The 26464-nt window shown below is 39.4% G+C and overlaps 1 protein-coding gene across 4 annotated transcripts in view; it reads right to left on the bottom strand.

The window, feature by feature from the left end:
* Positions 1–26464, bottom strand: part of CUNH1orf21 (chromosome unknown C1orf21 homolog) — a 214703-nt gene that overhangs the window by 72677 nt on the left and 115562 nt on the right. The window lies entirely within an intron of this gene.

The following is a 26464-nucleotide window of genomic DNA, read 5'->3' as shown; positions in this document are numbered from 1 at the left end:
AGGATCCTAAACTACAATGGAAAAAAAAATCCCAACTAAATGTGTAAAGGAAATAAAAATTTATAAGTGTCTTTTTGTTCCATCTCTTACGTTGAGACAGAAAGAAGCAAAAAATTTATGCTGTAGAAAATTTGGATGAGGGCAACTGATACGTAATTTACACTAGGAATCAGAAGACCCAGATTTGAGTTTTTTCTCTGAGCTTTCTGCCTCCTTAACTCTGGGCAATTTACATTTATAAAATTGAAATCTAAATCATACCTCATTCCAAAGTAAATCTCAGGCAATAGTTGGCAGGGAATACCCCTCTGAGATTTTCTTTTCCTTTTTAAAATTAGTTTAAAATAGAGATGAAAATACCTGCTGTACCTTTGTCACAGAGTGTGAGCTTCCAGTGAGTAGGCGGCCTTGAAAGAGCTCTGTAAACTACTGGGTGACATGTAAATGAAATGCATTATTATCAGAGACGGAAAAGAAAAGGAGACAAGTACCTTTCACTCAACAATCCTCTTCGGAGTGGTTACTGTGGACCAGACAAGGTAGCAGGTGTTAGGGATTCAAAGAAAGCCTGGAGACTCAGGATTGCCCTGGCAAGGTCTCCCTCAGACAGACCCACCTACTCTCAGATGGACTCTCTCTACAACTAATTTCCATCTCCACGGGTCTGAGCATCATGGCCTGAGGGCAAGTCTGGATATGGCAAAGGAACAGGTGCACCTCTGAGGTCAGGACATACTCCAAATAGAGCCACCACCAACCCTCAGCCCCACCCCATTTTGACATGAGATATAATTTAACCTTTTTCTTATGTGAAAGAACCAATAACTGCAAATATCATATTAGGACGTTTATTTTTGAAGTTGTTTATGAGGCATTCATTATTCCTTAGCATCCAACCTGGCTAAGTCTTGGATCTACCGGAAATATTAAAAAATCAAAGACCATGCCTCCTTTAGCATCATGTGAAAGATAATATTCATTTGTTTATTCATTCATTTATCCTATAAATATTTATTTAGTGCTTATGACACGCTAGGCAGTAATCAAGGTGTCCGGAGAACAGCCATAGTCAATTAGTGGTGGCCTAAAGCAAACAGTTACGTAAGTAACTTTAATTACAAGGTGATAAGGGTTACAAAGGAGAAGCACAGGGCTCCATGCTACAGTGAAATCTGTGGGGGGCGGGCAGTGGAGGGGATGGTGGAGGGGTGAGAGAATGCTCCCTGGACCAAGCACATTAGGGCTGAGACAAGGGAGACGGAGCTGGCCAAGGGAAGGACATGAGAAAAGCTCAGGGGCAGGAAGTGCGGGACTGCAGGATCGAGGTGGGAAGGAGCTTGGCTAGGAGGGGAGGGGAGAGAGGAGCCCAGAGTGCAGTGCGGGGTCATCCCCACTTGGGTCAGAACCTGAGAGCAATGGGAAGGGCTTTCAAAAGGGGAGTAACATGATCAGATATGCAGTAAAAAGCAACATCAAAAGGTGACTTTAATACCGAGGACAGTGGTAAGAAAGAGAGAGAACTGGACTGGGGTGGGAGGGGAAGCCATCAAGATTGTGTACATTTTGTGGATGAAGACACTGAGCCTCAAAAGTGAAGTCACTTGACCAAGAACACAGAGAGAGATACTGGAAGAACCACCCTCTTTTAACTCTTGGTTCAGGTTTTTTATTTGTTTCTTTTCTATACAAGCACCCTCCAACCTATAACTGAATTTGGAGTCACGGCTTTCCCACTCTCTGACTCCCACCTACGTAATCATAGAACTGACTTTGCTTTCTCACCACTTTGAACTGAATGATGCTACCAGTAATAGCAACAGTCATTTATTAGGAACCTGCCATGTACTGGGCAACTTGGTCCGTGCTTTCCATTTCTAGTCTTCACAACCATCTTGTCAGGTAGGTATTATTTTTACTGTTCCATAGTTGAAAAGATGGAGGCTCAAAAATATTTTGTAAACTGCCCAAGGTAACACAGATAGTTAAGTGGGATCGGGGTCCACAGCCACTTCCCTCTGGCTCCAAACCTCGCCATCGCACCATACTGACTCTGGATTTTATCACTGTCAAATGCCGAATTCTGGTCTTCTGGGAAAAATCAGAACAGGGAGGGAAAACTTTCTCTCCCTCAATCGAAACAACAACAACAACAAACCCATGTGAAATTTTCTGAAAAGTTAACTAAATATATACAGCCACAAGGAATAATAAGAATTGAGAAAATTCAGAAGAAATTTTTCATTTTTCACCTACCACACTAATGGCATGCACATTTTTAAATGTTCCACCAATCTGTTTCAGGAGATAAATATTGGCAGTAACCACATGGCTGGGCAAGATGAAAATGTCCCCTTAAAATGGTCTGATCTACAATCTCAACTGGAGGAATCGTACCGCTGATTACTGAAAAGGGTAGGAGAGCAGAGAAAAAAAAGAATTCATCTCTGGTAGATCTGATCCCAACCTCCCAAACAGGTGGAAACTGAATTTAAAGTCAACTTCCATATAGTAGACACTCCAAAATTAAGAGAGACAGTTTAAGAAAATATACCCCAAAAATAAATAAATAAATAAATCTGGCCCTAATGAGAAAGTTACATGACCCAAAGGAAAAATGAAAAAAACTAGACGATCTTGGAAACAATTATAATCCCCCTGATGTAAATGTTGCACACCATGTGAGAAATTTTCAAATGACTGTTACTCATTCTCAAGGAGGTAAAAAGAAACATCTCCATTAAGAAACAAGAACAGAGCAGGATGTACTCACCCCACGAAAGAAGAAATAAGATCATTAATGTATACAGTAAATATTAAAATCAACACAGCAGAAAAATTGAGTTAGTGAATCAGAAATAGGTACAAGAGACATACATAGAAGGTTGAAAAATAATCAGACATTGAAAAGAAGGTGAGAGATGACTGACATAGAAAATAGAGCGTGGAGATGGTAACTTACAAGCAAGGGGAGTCTCTAATGGGAGAAGAACCAACAAAAAAATTGTCAATTTTCCAGAACTTAACACCAAGGCCAAATAGAAAAAACCTATGGATTGGAGATTGGAAATGCTCACTGTGTTCTCTGTTATATTCGTAAGCAAAAAAATACATTAAGGCATACCTATTGAAGATACAAAGCATTCTGAAGTCTACAACCAGAAAATCAGATCACTATCAAATAGGTGAAAATTAGTATAGCTTCAGATTTTCCCTGTAAAAATTGAATCTAACAGAGGAGGTACGATAGGAGTACAAGGACTGGGGGCTGTGTGTGTGTGCATGCATGCACCAATGGGTGTATGTGAAACCTACAAAGAATATTTAAATGGCTTCTGCATGCTAGAAAGGCTGTATCATCCGAATAACAACTCCACAGAAATCTGAGACTGTTGTTCCAAATATCAGGGACAGAATAAAAGAGGAATACACTTACTGGGGGATAGTGATGTTGAAAAAGGGATGGGTGACCATGGAATCAATTTTCCATTCAGCAATAAGTAAGCAAGATCACCAGTTGAAGATAGTTGTAGATTTTAAAAAAAGAGCCACGAAGAAAAATCCTAAGTATTGATCTTAACAAGTCTAATAACTGATGAGATTATTGAAACAGAAAAGAAAAAAAGAAATGTAAATGAAACTTCAAGAGAAAGGAACAAGAATTTTTAAGATCCTCAGAATAAGCTAATGAAGTACGGGAAAGGGAGAGAGTAAAGAGAAAAAAGTCAAAAGGCACTGAATTACTCACATTCTTAAAATAGAGTTATTTTGTCCAAAGAGGTAGCTATCACCATGACCACCTCCACCCCATCATCATCACCACCACCTCCACCACCAGCATCATCATCAAAGCTATCACTGATAACAACACTTACTATCTGGCATTCTAAGTATTTTAATCCTTAAAAGAAACTTATGTGGTGGGTGTTATTATTGTCTCCATTTCACAGATGAAGAAACTGAGGCCCAGAGTGACAAAGTAACTTGCTCAAGGCCCAGAGCTAAGTGGGATCCTAATCCAGCTGTTAACCACCTCACTCTCCTGCTCTGCTGTGACTAGTTATGACTAGAAGAACACAGCATGTACGGGATGTGCTTAAAAATAATCACTAGTACACATTTGAGGTAATAATGATCATTCTAGCAGCTACTATTTGCAGAGGACCTATTATTGCCAGGCATTGCATTAACCATTTTAAGAGTCTCATGCTCTACCGACTGAGCTAGCCGGGCGCTGGTTGCATTAAGCATTTTAAAGACATCAGTTCATTTAATCCTAAGATCCTGCAAGATACTGTAAAAGAGTTTATGTAAAGATATTGTAAAGATCATAAAGGTATTAAGATTCTTGCTCAAGGTCACCCAGCTGGTAGGTAGTTAAGCCATGATCTGAACTGGGGTCTATTTGATCCTGGAACACAGACTCCTTCTCTACTACACATTCCATATAGGGACAGGTATTTTCAAAATCAGAATGGCACTGCAAGATAAAAGAATATCAGACCGACTTGGTCTTTTAAAAAAACACTGCTTCCATCAAGGTTACCAATGCTAACAGCTCAGTTCAACAGATGCTCCTCCACTCACTCATCTGGCTGAGGTTACCACTCCTCTCCTCAAATTCCCTCCTCCCACGGCTGTCCTCTAATTTTCCTATCTCACTGCCCTTTTCTTTCCATTCTTTTACTGGGCCACTCCATCTTTGGCCCTCTCCTTACTTGTCAGTGCTTCTGGCTCTGGGCAAATGTTCCTCTTGTCACCCTATGATAATGATGACCAAATATTATACAGGCCCAGATTTCTGCCCACACGCACACACACACACACGTATCTGCATCTGCCTGCTATAAATACACTCACACATACACATGTACAAACAGCATCTGTATCTCTTTCAAAATGACTCAAGAGCCATTCCATTCAAGAAGTGTGTTCTTCCTTGCCCTCTGCCTTCCTACCACAGGTGGATACCTATCATAGTCCTTATCACATGAAGCCAAAGTGGTCCTTAACCCACTTATCTCTCCTGCCAGACGGTAAAATCCCTTATCTTTCATTTCCCTTCTGTTTCCAAAACAAGGGGAGTCCAGGTCTAGTACAGATACTCCAGAAATGTTTATTAATTGAATAATAAAAATAAGAGTAGAAAGAAAGCATAAAAAGGCCATAATATTAGGTGACCCTCCATTTTAAAGTATGAAAATAATAATCAAAACCTGCAAAAAATAAAATGGCCTTGGGTACCATTTTCATTTTCAATTCAATTAGCAAGAATTAAAAAAAAATAAAATGCACACTGCTGAAGAAGTTATCAATTGGACCTCTTTATCTCAGTGTTGAAATTGGCAGTCTCCAAACACTGCCGGTCCAAACATTGCATGAGGCAATGTATGTCAAAAACAATAAAACTATTCACAACCATCAACCCAGTGAGCCCACTCCTGGAAACTTATCTAAGGAAATAAATCAACAGAAGAATATGGCTGTATTTGGGGATATGCTTACAGAAGCATTATATGCTATATAATAATGAAAAATAGGAAATAGACGAATACCCAACAGCAGGATAAAAGCTAAGGAAATCAATTTGAAGTACTTTTACACATCTGTTAAAATTTAACATGATGACTGTAAAGGAAAATGGAAAATGACCTAATGCTAAGAAAAAGCTGGAATGCAAAATTACACGCCGGTTATGACTGCCACTGTGGAAAAACGATGACTTGCACCTGAGCAAGGACAGAAACCATCTGATGAGAATTCACAAAAATAAAAAACGTGTTGTGATGATCAGGTTTTATATTATCTTCTAAAAATCCAATTTTAAGATGCGATTGCTATAATATGAAATGAAACACAGTTTGGATACAGGTCGTGCACTTAATAAGCTGTACTACCTCAGGCAAGAAACTTAAAGTCTCTGAACTTAGCTTACTCATCTATAAAATAAGAAAACTCTATTTCTAACTCTTAGCAGATTAAATTATGTGATACACACTTACTATGTACCTGGCACCGTTCTAAGCACTTTACAAATATTACTTTGTTTAACTAGCATAACAACTTTTTACGATCACGCGCAAGGAAGTTCAGTAATCTACAGTGACAATAGCAAGAAAACAGTAACTGTCAACAGCCATCCAATGACCACTGGATCAAATCTAGCCTCAAGAGCACCTGCTAACGTGTACTGCGTGTCTGCTAGCGTGGCAAGCACTGTGCTAAGGGTTTTCTTTGCATTATTATTATTATTTTTAAAGATTTTATTTATTTATTTGAGACAGAGAGAGAGAGAGTGAGCACGAGGGGGGGGAGCGGGAGAGGGAGAAGCAGACTCCCCGCTGAGCAGGAAGCCCAATGCGGGACTCGATCCTGGGACTCCAGGATCATGACCTGAGCTGAAGGCAGTCCCCCAACCAACTGAGCCACCCAGGCGCCCATTCTTTGCATTATTCTACATAGTCCTTAGAGCAGTCCATTACAGAGGTACTATACTTGTGTCCTCACGATATTCAGCCTCAGAGGTCATGTAACGTGCTAAGGAGTGAGAGAGCCAAAACTTGAACATGTGTTTGTCTGAGTTCAGAGCCAACCAGGTGCTTTGACACTAGGTAATGATGCTTCCAATTTTTGCTAGGATGGTGTACACAGTCCTTCAGAGCTTGACCGTGGCCCACACTCTCCTCACTTTGGATCTGGGGGAGTTCTGAGTTGACATGATGACCTTTTAAGTCCCTGGCCTTAGCTTCTTCTGTTCCTCACCTGGTCTTCTCCAAAACTCCTCTTTATCCCTCAAAGTTCCATCTCCCTTACCTCAAGAGGCATAATTAATTGTTCCCTTATCTCCTATCTCTCTCTATTTTTTAAGTAGTCTCCACGCACAACGTGGGACTTGAACTCACAACCCTGAGATTAAGAATCACATGCTCCACCCCCTGAGCCAGCCAGGCACTCCTGTCTGCTGCTCTTTTAGCTAGTAATTCATGTTTGTAAGTCAACATCTGCCATATTGTTTCTATGCTTCTTTACCAGGCTGTTCCTTCCCAATTATGTTTCACAAAGGCAAAGAGCATGTTTTACAGTTTTGTATACTGTTGTATTCCTGGCTTTAAGCACGGTTCCTAGCATGTGATAAGGACCCAACTCCTGCTTGCTGAATGAACAAACACTTCCGGCTGGGAGGAGGTTTCCAGGCACACCGGCCAACACTGGAGCACCCTCCGTTGTGTACAAAGGATGGAACATCAGTCAGGGGCCCATACTTTCCTATACCGTTTTTCACAGAGCTTTGATGGAGGTAGTTTAGCTAAAATGAGGATATAAAGGAGACCCACCACTTGGACTTCCTAATGTACTACGTTTGGATTAAGGGTGCATAATGCCATGTGGTTACTTGTTGGGCCTGTTAGCATATTCCATAGGAATTGCTTGCTCACTGGTTTGCCTTCCCCTTCTAGATAGGACTGTAGGTATTCCACACAAACCCTAAAACCAACAATAACTGGCATGGAATTGGTGATTAAGGAATATTTGTTGAATGACTGACTGAATGAATAAATAATGGGGTTGAGGCATTTTTCTCTCCCTGGGTTCTTGAGAAAATATTTCAACTTGTAGCATGCTCTACTAAACTAGTGCCAGACTTAAAAAAATATAACGTTTCGGGCGCCTGGGTGGCTCAGTTGGTTAAGCGACTGCCTTCGGCTCAGGTCATGATCCTGGAGTCCCGGGATCGAGTCCCGCATCAGGCTCCCTGCTCGGCAGGGAGCCTGCTTCTTCCTCTGACCCTCCCCCCTCTCATGTGCTCTCTCTCTCTCATTCTCTCTGTCTCAAATAAATAAATAAAATCTTTAAAAAAATATATAACGTTTCAATTTCATGATGCTCCCAGAATTCTGTGTAAATATTAAATGAACGACTTCAACAGTTAAACTTGTCCATCTATGTTATATCCTTCTCTACTCTCTTCAATGACTAGGAAATCACTGGAAGCTCTAACTTTATAGAGGTTCTATTTTTCCTCTAAAAGCAGAATAGAACTTTTTTAGAAAGTAAAAATGCTTCCCACTTAACATTCTTTAAAAATGCACAAAATAAGAAGATTCATTTGGTGGACATGTTCTCTCTCTTTATCCTGACATCGGTTCAGTGCTAAGGAACTATTATTAGAAAGCTCTCATGCCTTCAAAAAGGAAGATAAGATGTAGGATACTGTGTGTTCAAGGCTTATTTTAATTATACAGGCTATAGGGTTACTGAGATATGCCAAACATTTAGCTAATTAGCAGACTCTTGAGACAAGAGGGCCACTAGAGATAGACAGTTTTTCCTCATTAATGAGCGATGACAAATTCTAGTTAAACACACATTTTTACTTGTACTATAAATTCACTTTATTTGTTCTTTCTTAAATTCCAAGAACATGAACTCATTTAAACTTGAAATTTAGACATTAAGACTAAGATGAAGATCTTCCACTTTAAACACAATGACCCAACATTGACCGCCATATTGGGAACATTGGAGGTGGGGGGTAAAAAATTATTTATAAGTTCAAAGACTCAAAATTGAAATTAGTCAGGAGACTCCATTTAAAAAATTCCATAGAAGGTATTCAACAAAATAGTAAAACCTAAGTTAACAAGCACTGAAGTGTCTGTAACTCTCTAGTAACTGGTACGTTTTGAGGGCCTATCATACAAAGAGAAATGAGAAGAACAGAGATAAGAAGAAAGTAGCTATCTTTCATGGAGTACTTACAATCTGCTGCAGTCTACCAAATGTTTTACAAAAATCACCTAATTTGTTCCTCAAAACAGCCCAGGAAAGTATAAATCATTTTTCTTATTTTATAAATGAGGGATCAAGGCATATGGAGTTTGAATAAGGTCATCTGGTTAGAAAGTAGCTTGGCTACGTTTGATGACAGACTGCTTCTATTAGGCTCATTACTGATGTCAGCTTGTATCCTGAGAAGATCTTATGAACAACATAACAGGTTTTTTGTTTGTCTCCCTGGATTAGATATATTTAGCAATTTGGGTATTTGGTACTTATATAAAGGTGTCTTCCTCAGGACATAAGCATGAAGTAGCTGTGTTTCTCTGGCAGCTTTTCTTTCAGAATAAAAATTAGATCCAGGGGCACCTGGGTGGCTCAGTCGTTAAGTGTCTGCCTTCGGCTCAGGTCATGATCCCAGGGTCCTGGGATCGAGCCCCGCATCGGGCTCCCTGCTCAGCGGGGAGCCTGCTTCTCCCTCTCCCACTCCCCCTGCTTGTGTTCCCTCTCTCACTGTGTCTCTCTCTGTCAAATAAATAAAATCTTTAAAAAATAAATAAATAAATAAAATAAAATAAAAATAAAAATTAGATCCAAGGACAAAATCTAAATTTCCAATCTGTAATCAGTGGGATTGCCCACAATGCTTTTCACAGAAAGTGGTCCCTACCTGTCCTGAAACTTGAATAGGTTGGTGGCTGTAGGAGATTGCGGTTCCCAAAGATGGTTGCTACGTATCTCTGTTTCTGGTGCTCCTCCATCATGAAACCTTGCTACTTCCCCACCAAGAGGCGAAGGCTATTTTTCCACTCCCTTTAGAATATGGGCAGGTTCTGTGACCACTCTGACAAACAGAATCGAAGTGCCACGCTTCTAGGAAGCCAGTTGTCAGGTGAGAAGCATGACTACCTATCCTCAGACCACCATGTTGTGAGAAGCCCACGCTATGTGGAAAGTAATTTTTAGGTGTTGGTTGATGGCCCAGTTGAGCTCATAGTCAACGTCAACTGCCAGCCCTGTGAGGGAGGCATCTTGAACACCCAGCCCAGCCAAGCCTAGGGGTAACTGCAATGTGAGCCAAAATCTAAATGCAAGTGTGCGAGAGATCCTAAGCAGGAATTGTCTAGCTGAACTCAGTTAATCCACAGAACCACAACATAATAATAACTTATTATTTTAAGGCACTGCATTTTGGAGTGGTCTGTTACATAAGAGATCATCAGAATCTCTGTTGGTTTTCTTCTAGAATGAAGCAACTATTTCTTTAAAGCAATTGAGGGTAGATTTCGGGGGCAGGGGATATGTTAAAATCTCACACATACCCAAAGTGGTAGCTAAGCATTTTCTAGTTGAGGGATATTCCTATAAAGTATTGAGGGACTACGAAAATGTACCTACATAAACATTCTTATATTTTGGGCTACTTTTCAATAAATTAGCCATACAGAGGTATTATGTTTCAAAGCTGATGTTTTATTAAGAAAACAGAGTGGGTTCTCAGCAAAATGATTAGAAAATATGGAGTCAGTTTACCATAGTGCTGTCAAAGTATTCTCCTTTTTTAAAGCAATAACCAAACATGATTTAAATCCCTGAACAGCCTCAGAATGCCAATAACTTGATTTACTTTTATATTACCTGCCAAATTCCACCTGAGCTGATGAGAGAGAATTCAGCACTAATGATCCCAAGAAAGAGAATAAAATGCTGGGAACAGAATGATGTTCCAAAAATACTTGAAGGTTAAGTATAAGAGAAAATAATGCTTAGATAAAAAATAAACTCTTTTCGGGGCGCCTGGGTGGCTCAGTGGTTAAGCGACTGCCTTCGGCTCAGGTCATGATCCTGGAGTCCCAGGATCGAGTCCCACATCGGGCTCCTCGCTCAGCAGGGAGTCTGCTTCTCCCTCTGACCCTCCCCCCTCTCATGCTCTCTCTCTCTATCTCATTCTCTCTCAAATAAATAAATAAAATCTTTAAAAAAATAAAAAATAAAAAAAAATAAACTCTTTTCTAGGGAACGTCAGAAGGCTAGCACAGATTTTGTCAAACCTCTTCAGCTTTTGGATCTATTGCTTATTTTTTGTTTGTTTGTTTGTTTTAACAATGACCTTAAGGTCAGGCAAGATACTGAATCATGAAAGAAATCATGAAAGAAAAATTTACTGGTATTTAAGATCCTGCACTTTTAAGCAGAGAGGGCAAATATATTAAAAAAAAAAAAACTTTCAATAACAAGGCAAGAATAAAGGAATTATGGTGCTTGATTAGCGCACTCCATTCCTGAGGCAATTTGGTTAACTCAAGTTTTCTGTCATTAACTCTAACAATAAGATTTAAAAATTATTGCCATTTTGCTAATGGAAATAATTTCACAACAGTACTTTCATTGTGTCTTTTAAAGAACTCCTAAAAAGGCAAAGCAATTTGTCCACATGTGTTCCCCTCCCTAGTTTATTAAGTCCTGGAAAGTTACATAACGGCTGCATTCATTCATAGACTACGCCACCTGTGGCAGGATGAAGTTTCCACTGATTCTCGAGATAGAAACAGGATGAATGCTCCTTTCCCCACCACTCACAGAGATGTCCATTACAAGAACAAGAGCAACAGGGGCGCCTGGGTGGCTCAGTTGGTTAAGCATCTGACTCTTAATTTCGGCTCAGGTCATGATCTCAAGGTCATGAGATCAAGCCCCGCATGAAGCCCCACATTGGGTTCCACCCTGAGCGTGGAGCCTGCTTAAGATTCTCTCTTTCCCTCTCCCTCTGCCTGACCCCCAGCCCTCTCTCTCCCTCTCAAAACAAACAAAAAAAGCAGCAACTAACAATTGAGGTAGCATGATGTTTTGCTCCACTATAACTCCTTGTGTTTTAAATGTTTTTTGTATAATTTCCTTTTCCTAAGTTTTAAAAGTAATCAGTGTTCACTAAGGAGGAAAAAATTTTAAATGCAGAAAGGAATTTAAAAAAAAAAAAAAGAAGAAGAATCTTCCACAACCCTGCTACCCAGAGAAACCACCCTTCCCTCTACTCTTTTGATCAGTTAAAAACAACACCACTGTTCTGATTATCTATTGTTGCCTAACAAACCACTACAACTTCTCTTGTAGTTTACTCTTCGGACAAAGTTCATGATCTGATCACAAAATTCCTGTGTATATCACAATGCTTATATGGATTCTGCTTACACAATCAGAACCCTAAACTTAATCTTTCTTAATGCCGATGGGATTTCTTGGTTTAAAAACAAAACAAAACACAAAAACCAAATGATGGAAAAGCAAAATGTCATGAAACAAAGGGATAAGATTTAAATGAATAGATAAAATCAGAAGCTCACTGAAATATGGTAGGAAGAGTACATTGTATAAATTTTATAATTAGATTACCAATTAAGATTTTAAAACTGGAAGTTAATCTTCCATGGAAACGGGTGGAATGAAAATAATTATAATGACCAAAATTTAAAAAATAAAACAAAGGAGGTCTTTAATAGCCAAAATTATGTTTAAAATAAAAGCTATTTTTTCCCACTCATCCCTGCAGGTATATTGTTTGTCTTTGCCTTAAAACAAAGCAAAATATCACTATATTGCAAAAGCTTAGATGCAAAAGAGTCTTGTTCAAGGAGGAAAAAAATTTACCATTGCTCCAACTCAGAAAATATGTGTATTATTAGCAGGTAACCTCAATGCACTCCCAAACTGATGGATACTTTTAAGAAGTAACTTTTGAGAGGGGGGTGGGAGGATGGGTTAGCCTGGTGGTGGGTATTGAGGAGGGCACATTCTGCATGGAGCACTGGGTGTTATGCACAAACAATGAATCATGGAACACTTCATCTAAAACTAATGATGTAATGTATGGGGATTAACATAAGAATAAAAAAAAAAAGAAGTAACTTTTGAGAATATTTTCTACAACAAAGTGAGTAAGACCAATAATATCCAGTTCAAAGAGTTTCATCTTAGCTCAATTATCTCATTTACAAGACTACAAGCTGCCCTGAGGTTAAGGCAGGAACCTTGTAAGTTTTAAGGCTCCTGGTCCACAACACTGAGGAAGGGTGCTCTTCTTCAGGAATTTGAAACCTGCTGAATGACCCCAACCCTCAAGCAGCCAGTGAAATGGTACTGTCCAGCTGTATTTATACATTTAATTCAACACTGTTGGAATGAGTGATGACTATTTCAAAACCATTTAAAAAGTACTACTATCCCAGTTCTGTATCCTAATTGAATGGAAGGATAATTATGGTATCTTCAAATATTCACAGTGTGTACAGAACAAGTCTGTTTTTTTTTTTTTTTAAATTCCAGTATAGTTAATGTACAGTGTTAGATTAGTTTCAGGTGTACAATATAGTGATTCAACACTTCTATACATTACTTAGTGCTCTTTGTGGTAAGTGTACTCTGAATTCCCTTTACCTATTTCACCTATGCCCCTACCCACGTCCCTAGGATAGGTCTATTTTTTTCATACTTAATTAACTGCCATAATTTAGAATAGTTTTAACTTACAGACAAGTTGTGAAGACAGTACACAGTTCCCATATACTGGACACCCGGCTTCCTCTATTATTAACACCTTATATGAGGATGGTACACTTGTCACAATTAGTGAACCAACATTGATAAGATATTCATATTTTCTTAGTTTTTACTTGGTGTCCTTCTGTTCCAGGATCCCTTCCAAGATACCATATTACATTTAGTTGCCATGTCTATTTATGTTCCTCTTGGCTGTGACAGTTTCTCAGATTTTATTTATTTTTGATGACCTTGATAGTTTTCAGGAGTACTGGGCAGGTCTTTTTGTAGAATGTCCCTTAACTGGGCTTAGTCTGATGTTCCTTCTCATGATTACACTGAGGTTATGGGTTTTTGGAGGAAGACTACATAGATAAAATGCCATTCTCATCATATCATATCAAGGATGTATGCTATCAACCTAACTTATCACTGTTCATTTGGATCACCTGCCTGAGGTAGTGTTTGTCATGTTTCTCCACTGTAAAGTTATCTGTTTTCTCCCGTATCCATGAAGTATTCTTTCTAAGAAAGTCACCATGCAAAGTTATGCTTTGCCTCCTTGAGGACAGAGCACTACATAGATGATTTGGAATTTTATAGAGTCTTCTCCATTTGTTTATTGAGTCATTTATATCAGTATGGACTCATGGATATTTATTTTATAATTTGTTCAAAGTAAATACATTATTATACTAGATTTATAGCAAATCTAATACGATATTATTAATTTTGTTGCTTCAATTGTTTCAGCTTTAGCCACTCCAAGTTCTTTCAGTTGATTCTTGTGTCCCTGTGACATAACCCATCATTGTGTGTGTATGTGTGCATGCACTTGGGCACTTCCTAATATTCTAGCACTACAAAATGCTCTAGGCTCATCATATATATCCCCTAGCCCTATAATAAGCCATGTATCCAAGGAATCCTGGTTCCTTTTTTCTGGAGAATGGTTCTAGACACAAGATCTGCGTGGTGGATATGCTTGCTGCTACTGGGGTATCATTGCTTCTAGGTCTTCTTAGCTGACAGCAAGAAAACGTGTGTGTGTGTGTGCGCTTATGTGTGTACACCATGTCTCTACATGTGTATACATATATGTATACAAATATATGCATGCCCACTCGTGTATGTGTGTTTATACATATCTATCAATATTTCTACATGTAGCCATCTGTATCTACATTGGCTAAACATCAATTCTCACTGATGTCTCCAACTGTGATGCACTGCCATAGGATGCTTCTTTTTTTTTTTTTTTTTTCAGAGAGAAAGAGAGAGTGTTTGCGCACATGCTCAGGGGGAGAGGCAGAGGGAGAGAATCTCAAGCAGGTTCCATGCTCAGTGCGGAGCCGACGCAGGGTTCGATCTCATGACTCTGAGATCATGACCTGAGCCAAAATCAAGAGTCGGATGCTTAACTGACTGAACCAGCCAGGCGCCCTACCACAGGATGCTTCTAGCCACTTTGCTTGTGTGTTTACAACCTCCCACTCCAACAGTGAGAAACCTGGCTCCACAATCCAGCCACCACTAATTAATTGTTTTTAGAATTGTTAACTCTTAGCTCCACAGTAAAGGTGTAGAGTGCCTATATACAGTTACTTTTACTTACAGTTTTAACAGATTCTATTCACTTCCAAAGCTACTTAGGTCAGCACATCTTCCCCCCACCATCTTCAGTGAGGTTATTTCATGTATTTGTAATACTGTTAGATTCCTTTATCAGTCTACATTCTACCCTGGATCCCCTGACCTCCTAGATGTTTCTATAAATTTTCAAACATTAAAGTTCACTCTCTTTTTTGTAGCATTCTATGCGCTTTGACAAATGCACAGTGTCATGTATCTACCATTACAGTATCATACAGAAGAGCTTCACTACGGAACAGACTCCTAAATACAGAGAAAAAAATTGGTGGTTGCCGGGGGGCGGGGGGTGGGGGGTGGGGTGGGGGGATGCGTGAAATAGGTAAAGGAAATTAAGAGGTACAAACTTGCACTTATAAATAAGTCATAGAGATAAAAAGTACAGCACAGAGAATATAGTCAATAACATTGTAATACATTGTTATAACATTGTATAGTGACAGATGGTGACTATACTTATCCTGGTGGGCACTGAGTAATAGACAAGATAGTAGAGTCAGTAAGTTGTACACCTGAAACTAATACAACGATGTCAACTATACTTAAAAAAAAAATCCCCTGTGATTCACCTCATCAACCTTCCTTTTCCCACAAACCCTTGGAAACTACTGATCTGTTTAACACCTCTATGGCTTTGCCTTTTTCTGAATGTCACATAGGGAGAATCATACCGTAGGTATCTTTCAGACTAGGTTCTTTCACTTAGCAATATGCACATAAGATTCATGTTTTTACATGGATGGTAGCTCATTCCTTTTTATCACTGAATAATATCCCATCATGTGGATGTAACCAGTTTGTTAATTCACTCACTGAAGGACATCACAGTTGCTTCTAGTTTTTTGGTGATTATGAATAAAGCTACTACCAATGTTCACGTAAAGATTTTTGCGTGATCATAGTTTTTCTTTTCTTTTTTTTTTAAAGATTTTATTTTTTTTTCCAAGTAATCTCTACACTCAATGTGGGGCTTGAACTCAAAACCTCGAGATCAAGAACCCACTATCGACTGAGCCAGTCAGGTGACCTGATTATAGTTTTTCAAATCACTTGGGAAAATATCCTAGGGCTATGATTGCTGGACACATATTAAGACTACATTTATTTTTTTTTTTTAAGATTTTATTTATGTATTTGACAGAGAGAGATATAGCGAGAGAGGGGACACAAGCAGGGGGAGTGGGAGAGGGAGAAGCAGGCTTCCCGCAGAGCAGGGAGCCCAATGCGGGGCTCGATCCCAGGACTCTGGGATCATGACCTGAGCCGAAGGCAGACGCTAAACGACTGAGCCACCCAGGCACCCCAAGACTACATTTAGTTTTGTAAGAGATGTGAGCCCATATTGTTCAGAAAAAAAAATTATATTTCTATGTATATTAGGCATACAATTGTGAACAGTTATGTGATTTATGACTGATTTTATTTTCATTCATTTCTGTATTTCCCAAGAATATTTTTAAGTAATTTAAGCAAGCAGCACATATTTAATCATGAAAGAGTTAATTTAAAAAGTACAATTAGGGGCACCAGGGTGGCTCAGTCGTTAAGCGTCTGTCTTTGGCTCAGGTCATGATCCCGGGGTCCTGGGATCGAGCCCCTCATCGGGCTCCCTGCTCAGCGGGAAGCCTGCTTCTCCCTCTCCTACCCCCCTGCTTGTGTTCCTGCTCTCACTATCTCTCTCTCTGTCAAATAAATAAGTAAAATCTTTAAAAATAAATAAATAAAAAGCACAATTAGATAAGAGAATAACAGGAGTGAACCAAATCCAATAGCTATGTATTGTTTATCTGGTTTCACTAGCCCGCCAGCTCCCGGCCAGCTGATTCTTCGATATGAGTTTACATGCTGTGAGTGTTAAGGCATCACACAGACTGTGAAGTATTTCACTATAATGAGATTCTCTGTTCTTTCCTTACAGCTAGTGCTCCCTGACATTCTTTTTCAGGAGAAGTCAAGGAACCCGGCTTAGCATTTGAGAAACCCAGATTCATGTCAGTGTTGCTGTTCCTTGTTTCTAATAATGAACTTTTGCTTTGTTTCTGGCAGCAGCCTTTACTTCATTTTCCAGTTCCAATCAACAGATTCCTATCTTGTTTCTGGTCTAAGTGCCCTCAACAGTACAAATCCATAAAGTGTTTAAAAAAAAAAAAAAAGGTTTTTCTCCAATTAAGCAAGCCTTGAAGTGATCTAGTTATGAGAAGAAGTCTGTCAGTAAATGAAAACCTGTAGTACACCATCACACGCAGACAGGAACAAAAAAAAAATGGGAGTCAGCTCATTACATTTCGGAAAGTATTGCTGTCATTGTCAATTGTTTTAATTTTCAAAGAAGGAGGAAATTTGGTATCTCTTATTATACAGAGCACTGAGGAAATATATTAAATTAGACTTACTACGCACACAAAGCAGGCAATTACAGTGGCATCTTCATATATCTTTTTTAATGTTGACAAGCTAAAACAATACATCCTCTGCCCTCCAAAGATGATGTATGAATTTTTTATGCCTGGTTATTTATTCCCACCTTTTCTGAACGACAGGTATAGAATCCATGGTTAGAATTACCAGGGACTTTTTAAAAACAAAGGAGGTTGGCAAATCCTGTATCTCTGTTAATCCTGGGTATTACTTGCTCACAGATAAAGTCCACAAGAAGAGAGAGACACTTATCAAAGCCCAGACTCGGAAACATTACCATGTCTTTTGATATTCTCACCTCCAGGGCATAAATTATTAATTTCGAGTGAAGTTACCTCACGGAGTTTGCCAACTGATGAGTGAAACTTATATGCTTTGGTTTTATTTTTAGCATCGCATAGGAGATAAGAGAGAAATATGAACAACCTGCAGAAAAGGCACACCACTGTTTTTGTTCTAGAAGCTCTGATAACGGTGGCGAAGCCTTCGGCGACTCTCTCAGTTGTCACTCATTTCCCCTCACTCCGTTGTTGAAACTGGGCCACTTGGGTAGAAAATACCCATGTTTCAGTGAGATAAATAAATCTGGCATCTAGAATGACCATGGGGATCAGACAGAATCAAGCTTTGAAGAGGGCTCCTTTCCATTTTCTCCTTAAATATCAGGGTACTGCTCTTGGAGATAAGGCCAAAAATTGAACTCTAAGGTACTGTTTGTGTTTGCTGTACTTCCCAAAGTTAAATGGGGAAAGTTTCAGAGGATATAGTAGAAGCCAACCTTTCCCGGGCAAGAGAAGGTCAAGAGTAACTATGTCCAACAACTTTTAGCCAGCACCCTGCATCCAAGGAAAGCATATTTAAAAGCAATCACATTTTGCAACAATGCTGAGAAAACGGAAGCCATTATCAACACCCTCAATCTTCAAATCAGAGGAGCAGAGGTGTGTTCTATTTACTCTGTAGTTACAAATGCCGCCAACTGGCGAAAGCCTGTGGCTCTCTGTAAACCAGAAATTAATGTGGTGACAGAAACGAAACAAAACAAAAAACAAAAAAACCCCAGCTAAAACGCACCAACTAACCAAAACACTTCACAGCACACTCCATCCGCCTCCCCACCCACTCATTATTTGTGCCACGTCTTCGTGCTTGGCTCTCACTATTCTGTTTCTTGAAATCCCTTGCCCAACCTCATCTGCCAATGAAAACCTGCTTTCCCCTAAAGGCCCTGTGGGAATGCCAGCTCTGTGAATCTTCTCAGATATCCCAGTAAGGGTCCCCCATTCCATTCTGGTTCTCCCCCAAAGACTATTAGAGACTTACAGCGTATCTGTCTGTCTCCTGGTGTTTCCCGAGAGTTACAACGGTGCCTCACCAATCCTCATATTCTTTCAGTGCCCCAGACAATGCCTAGCTGCCAGTGAGAATTGAGTCCATTGAAATAGGGATTTATTCAAGAATGTTGTACCAGCACCCTAACTCTGTTCATCTGCATATGGTCAGTTCAGTGTATTAATATGGGAAAGAGAAAAAGCCATTTGAAATGGGATTTCAGTCATGGTTTGCTATGCCTGGCTTTTCACAGTAGTTGCTTTAAAACCCACATTTGATTTACTGATTTCTGTATCTACTGAGTATACACTTTGCTGCCCCTTCTTTGTGGGAGAATGAAGGGTACTATGAGGGTACATGCTGTACCTTACTTGTGTTTCTACCATGGAATAACAATGAACCTCAGGAACGCATCCAGGTGTCCTTTGAACTAGTAACAACAACAATCGCTATCATTTGCATTGGGCTTATGTTTACAAAGCACTTCTGTGGGCATTCTTTTATTCTTATAATGTTCTGTTCCTCAATCAGGAACTGTGCTTCCGTACAACACTTGAAACTTAGAAGGCTGATTCGACAAATCCCTCATCCTTAGAGAATTAAACTCTATTTCTGTTCTGCTCTAAAACAAATCACAGTGCTAGAAGAATCTGGAAGACCCTGAATGTGCCTGGCTCAGGTAGCACAAAAAGGCTGGCTGGAGAAAGGACGTCTTCCAAGAAGGATGAAGAGCTAGCACTCTTTCCTCTAATTCCTTCTACTCCACGACAAACATAGTAAAAGGGAATGATACTACCCAAACCCTCCACTCATAAGAGCTGTTATTCCCTTAAGAAACTAAAAGGTTCTGGGCACCTGGGTGGCTCAGTTGGTTAAGCAACTGCCTTCGGCTCAGGTCATGATCCCGGAGTTCTGGGATCGAGTCCCACATCGGGCTCCCGGCTTGGTGGAGAGCCTGCTTCTCCCTCTGACCCTATCCCCTCTCATGCTGTTTCTCTCTCTCTCTCAAATAAATAAATAAATAAAATCTAAAAAAAAAAAAAAAAGAAAGAAAAAGAAACTAAAAGATTCAGGCGATCTCCCAGTTATATGGAAGAACCAGAGGCTGATGTCAACATCATATGCATGAGAGAAGAGTGAATATGAACGAGGGTCCTTGAGTTGGAAGCAGGTGAACTTTGGGGAGGGGTCTTGTGCTAACGTGACTGTTTCCAAAGCTGCTCTAGGAAGAGGCTTCTCTTGTCTAAAGTCAGATACCCTCAAACCACTCTCCATCTTCACTTTGGTTTGGGAACCCTCAGTCCTATCGAATTTCCATAAACCAAAAATTCTCTACCTCAAGTCCAGATGTCCCCAAACAACCCACCCAATTCCAGCCCCAGCCTGAGCTCCAATCCAACCTGTACCTGGAAGGAGGGAGGGGAGAGAGAAGAGGTGCTCCACAGAGCTTGACCCTTTGTCTGGAATATCAGCTTTACTCTTGTCAGTTTATTTTACTTTATTCTCAAGAGTGCTAAGAGTGTTTAAATAACTTGGGAAACTGGGACAATTCAAAGTCGTGGTCTTTTGCTATTATATTAGCGCTCTGTAGAGTCATGGAAGTAAACATGGTTGTATTTGTTAAAAAGAAGAGTTTAAACGGACTCTTAGAGGGGTCCCAACTAGGAGAACGCCTTTATTGGAAGGTCTGTCGCTTAGTATAATAAACATTAGTGATTCAAAGTTTACAATGTTCATTCACATAAGTTTATTTCTTACAGGTATGCTCTAATATTTAGAGTGATATGGTGACTGTGGTCTTGAGCACTCAGCCTTCCTATTGACCCTATGGTTACGAATGGAATCACAGACTCATCCCCGGTTTCATATCGTCCGTCAATACAGTGCTTTGGAGAACATTAGCCGCCTACAGGGAACTGCTTGAGCTGTGGGGCAGGGCGACTTGCTGATTGTTACCAGCTGGAAACCACTGCTCCAAAGAGAGCTCTCAGCAGTTTCTGGCGCATTTCCTCTATCAAAGAGGTCTCCTAATCTCCAGGTTTTCAATTCTGGAACTGGATGCTCTGACATTTATTGGAAATCTAATGCACTAGAGATACATATGGAAACTCTCACAAACTCAGCAAGTAGAAGGAGGATGTAGCCACACCTAAAGTTTGATTCCACTCTCCTTTCCTGCTCATATATATTAGAACATTCTTTTTATAGCATCATTTGATTGTACTCAGGAAGTGATGACTTAGACAAGCATGTTTCAAATCAATTCTCAACTTCTATGGATAAGGATGAAGTCAAAAACATGGTGGGTGCAACTATGAGATAGGTCACTGGCTACAGAAGAATCTTCTCACGCATACAAAACTATCTGGAAATAGTGAATCAAAAGCCATTGTAATATATGTAAATCTAGGAAATATATATCAAAAAAACCCCTCCATAATCAAAGAATTTATTAACTCCTAAGGGAGGATAGCTTAAGAAGGACAGCTGCTAAGGAAAACAAGACAATGTTTTAGCAAATAGTTAGAGGAAGCAATTTAAAACTCAAACTGGAATGCCTTTCATTAGTCAAGATATTTACTTTGGAGAAGGAAGGGACTGAATGCTGCCAACTCTGGAGTAATTTACCTATTAAATTATTTATACGTAGTTAACCTACACAAATGAAGTTGGATGATCCCTGAGTTTTCTTCTACTGCCTTTTGTTAATCAATATCAGAGAATGACAAAAAACTGAGGATATTTAAGATAATGAGAAAAAGACATAATCCCACTTACATTACAGATTCCCAAGTAGTCACAATCTGAGTTTTGCTACTACCATTCCCCTTTTAAAAAATTAACTTCAAATCACACAAATAATATACTCATATTTTCTTTAAAAAATGAAAACCATAAGTTTAAGGGTAAAAAAAAAAAAATCCCCTTTTACCACCACATACAATTCTTTCTCATCCTTCCTACATAGTCCAACTCCATTGCAGACACTAGCCAACAATGGCATTTGCTATGCCAGAAACCATGCTGAGTTTACAAGCATAGCTTATTTAATTTTCACAATTTCCTGCAAGTGGGTTCAATTATTATCCCCATTTTGCAGAGGAGGAAAGTGAGCTTCAGCATGAGTACATCCCCCATTACTCAGGTACCCACTGTTAATGGTTTGGGACATATCCATCCAGGTTTTTCTATAAATCCCTATACATCTATGAGTATTCATAGAAATTGTAGTGTGTTGCTATTTTGTTTTATTAAAAAAACCTTAAATGGGATCATACTATACAATTTGCAGACTTCCCCATGACAGTTCATAAAGCTCTACCTCATTCTTTTCTAATTGCTCTCTAGTATATTACAGCCATACCATTCTCCTACTGAGAAGAATGAAGGTTATTTCCAGTTTTTCAACAGACACAATGCTGAAGTGAACAGTCTTGTGCAAGCTTCCTCATGCACACCGGCAGCTGCTTTGGGTGGATACCAAGATGTGGAAGTGCTGGGTCATGGGTGTGCATGTTTCAATTTTAATAGATACTGCTATGTTGTCCTCCAAGATGTCTGCCGCCAGTATGTAAATACATATTTTCCTACAACCATGCCAAAATCTGATATTATCAAGCTTCAAATTTTTGCCAGTCTAAGGAATCATGTTTTAATTTGCATTTCCCTGATTAAAATAAAAATTATATTAGGCAATGCCATCCGGACTGGTAATTAAATGGTAAAGTGAGTTAAAGCAGGGCTACATAAAGATGTAAATATACACTAAGCAAAATACGATTTTATTTTAAAATACATAGATGTTCATTTCCTCTCTCACCTTTTGACGTAGGAACAAGGCTTCTGCTTCAAGTAAGGAACCACACACGGAGGTTCATGTGTTCCTCCTGCACTAACCACACCCATATAGCACATCTAAGATCCCCCTGGTTTGGTTTCTTAACTGAAGTGAGAATATAAAGATGTTGTGAAATAATCTGAGTGCAGAAATTAATTTAATTTAATTTAACAGCAAGCTTTTTAGTCATGTGCCTTCATCAAGACTTTCTAAAGCACTTAATTTAATTTTCAATGAAACAGCTCTCTTTCCACACTTGTGTTTCAGTGGCTTACATATTACTTAATAAATTACATAATCACAATGACATTCAACCAGTATAAACAGGTTTGGGAACCACCACACGGGCTCTTGGAAAACACATTTAACTGAGGCAGCACAAGCACAGAGGTGTTCTGGAGAGTAGACCACGAGCCATCTGGGCGAGCACGCTGTAGGCTGCAGTCAGCTTCTTTCAGAGAGGGATTTATGAGAGTCTTCTTATGCGGCGAGTTGGATAAGAGAGTATCCATTGTACCAATGATGTGGAACATCTTTTCATATGCTTATTGCCCAATATCCTCTACTGTGAACCATCTGTTTCTGTTCATTTCATGTACCTGCTTTTCTCGTGGATTATCTTTTTCTTAATTATTTATAAGCATTCTTTATCAATCTCTTATTAATTAACCTTTTGCCTTTTAGAGGTCATAAATATTTTCTCCCAGGCTGTTGCCTATCTATTAACTACCTTTTTGTGGTTGTTCCGTTTCATAAAAGTATTTAACTTTAATCTAATGAAATAAACTACTTTTCTGTCTTCTAAGCTTTTTACTTTCTATGTCTTATTTAAGAAAACCTCCCTTTGCTAAGATTTTAAACATATTTTTCTATGTTTCTTCTAATACTTGAATCATTTTGTTATTACCAGGCTCCAGATGAGGAAGTCAAAGTTCAGAAGTTTTAGACGTTTGACCAAAATTACAAAGCTAGAAACAACGAAGCTAGGATCTAGATTGATACATATCTATATATAATCAAAGCCAATGAAACAATTTCACATCACCTTCTTGAAGCAGGAATTAAAGTCTGAGAGAAGTAAAGCGGAATATACAGATGTCTAACAATGATGAAAACTGGGACAAATGCACATCTTTGCACTGAGAACACATAAATGATTGACCTATAAAGGATTCATCATCACCCTCAGAAAACCAGCACAATCTCCTCCACCCATAGAGGCAACAAGATTTGATAGCTTGTTATAGATGTCTAAAGAAGGCAGCCAAAGGGCTCAAGCAACTGGAGCCAAAGGGCTCAAGCAACTGGAGATCTAAATACCACTGAGCAACTAACTACGAGGTGACAACTACTGTGACTTAGAGGTCCAACTACTCTTATTCACTCATGCATCCATCCACTCCAGCAAACAAAAATATACTCAACACCTAACATGTCCCAGGCAATGCTCCTGAGCTCCACACCCTCACTTTTGTCCTTTGCTAGATTCCTCCACACGGATGTTCTGCAAGTTCCTACAGCTTTGCTTACTCAAAACCAAGCTCTATGTTCACAGTGTACCTTGGATTCTTATGGTCATTCAGGCCTCATGCCTTCTATCTGCTACCAGAAAATGAGCTCTCTCAGGTGAGATTTACATCTGATGCACCTCTGAGTCCTCCAAAGCACAGAGTCTAAGGACCCCGGCAATTCAGGCTTTCTGTTACTGCACTCATTACATTTCGGTGTGATCAGCAGCTTCACTTTCTCTCTTGTGGACTACACTGTGATGTTTTTAAGGGTGGGCCAGAATGAATAACGAATGAACAAAAAGGAGGGAAGGAATAAACCTCTTGTATTTTCATCAAACCCTATCTTCCTAAGTGATTTTCCCATTTTGTTTGATGTCACTATTTATTCTCACATCCACCAGTGCTCTTCCCCCAGTGGCCATGGGAATTACCATGATCTTCTGATTCCTCTGCCTTCTTTAGACATCTATAACAAGCTATCAAATCTTGTTGCTTCTACTGCAACTTTGTCCAAATCTTTTCTGTTCTCTCAGCCACCATCTTGCTTCAGGCTCATTGTCTCTTGCAAAAGCTATTATAAATGATCTCCAACCCAGGCTCCCCACACCAATCCATACGACACCCACTGCTGCCACATAAACTTTCCTCATTCGTAATCTCATTCTGTCAATGCTTTGCTTGAAACCTTCAAAGGTTCCCTGTGATCCATGGAATTCATTTCAGACCTCTCTGCTGGACATGAAGGCTCTATATAACACCCCATCTACATTTTGGTTGTAATTTCCCCCTGCTGTCCTACTGACACCTTCTCTTCCCTCCTACTCCCCAAACAGGACTACATGCTTTTCATTAAATATACCTTGCATTTTCCATCTGTCACTTCTGCCTGGGCCAACCTTCCTCATCCTATCCTTCGAGGCCCATTGCAAACAACAGCTCTTTCATGAAGTAGGTCCAGACACTCCAACAGACAAGATCTCTGCCTCCTTTGATATCAGCAGCACTTTGTATTGCCTTCTTGGAGTCAATCTTGCTCGCTTGATTGATTTATGCATTTCTTTATGTATTTAATCCTGTTTTATTTATAGTCCTTTGGTATTCACCTTGTTTACTACCATAGAGCACCTTAAGGTAAGGGTCAGTGGTTTCCTTATTTTGTGTTTTTCTGCAGAGTCTAGTACAGAGGCTGGTACCTAGAGGCAATCAATAAAATATTTGTTGGAACTGAACTGTTCTCTAAACTTTGCTGTAAGTTCTTTGAGGACAGTGACTTTAAGTATTGCCATGTCTCTTGATACAAATAAAGGCCTTGTCCATAACAGGTGATCGAAACATACTTGTTTAAATAACTTCATAGTTCCTGAGCAAGATTTTTCAAAATACATGTCATACTGACATTAACCTGAAGTATTCATTTAGAAACCTCTCACCAAGTAACATAAAAGAAAAAGGAAAGAAACACTGACCCTAACATTCTTTTCCATTTATTTTATATGATAATGCCTAACTCATACTAGGTGCTTACCATGTGCCAGGCTTTGTACTCCAAGCCCTACAATGCTCGTCTCAAGTTGTCCTCACTGTGGCACCCTGAGGCCCTGCCTTTTCCCCACTTGATGGGCAGGAGGTGCAGAGAATAGAAGTAACTTGACCCCACACTGAGCAAGGGGCAGAGCTGAGATCCGAACCCAGGCAGTTTCTGCCTCCAAAACCCATGGTCGTCACCAGCATGCCACACTATCTGGACTGAGTTTGCTGAGCCCCTTAATTTTAACAGTTAGAGTAAAAAGAAAAAAAAAAGCTTCTAAAAATACTAAAAACAAGAACTTCTTGTCTTTTAGATTCTATTAGTGGATGGAAAAATAAAGAATTGTTTCATCTATTTCATCCACCTCAATGTAAGCTTCAAATTTAGGAGACCTATTAGTTTTCTCAAACAACATGCATGGTCCATACTCGATTATGCATCCCAAAGGACGGAGCAGATGACAAAGATAATATACCAGCAGACAACTGAAAAATCATTTAATTTTGGGAAGCTGCCTAGAAATCTCAGAATCAAAGATAACCACTTACTCCTCCTTCTCCATGAAAGTCATTATACTCTTGAAAACTCCTGTTGGTGGTGTGGACTCTGATTGGTTGGCAGAAAAGGGGTGTGAGGGTTGTCACAGATAGTCTACAAGTAAAAAAAAAAAACAAAAACCCAGAAATTTCTCTCTTTTGAATTTTCATTCAGTCTGCACAGAAAAGCACTAGTGCCCATTCTGACCAAGTGCTGGAAAAGAATATATTAGCACCAAGGAGTTGAGAGACTATGAAATTGGAGAGTCGGAAAAAGTTGTATCGGCTTTAAATATGACGAGAGGGCACACTGAGAAAATATTACATGCTGTAAGATATATGT

The sequence above is a fragment of the Mirounga leonina genome, unplaced genomic scaffold (assembly GCF_011800145.1).
Source record: "Mirounga leonina isolate KUSES-001 unplaced genomic scaffold, KU_Mleo_1.0 Mir_154, whole genome shotgun sequence".
Classification (NCBI taxonomy): Eukaryota; Metazoa; Chordata; class Mammalia; order Carnivora; family Phocidae; genus Mirounga; species Mirounga leonina.
This window is presented reverse-complemented; position numbering and strand designations above follow the sequence as displayed.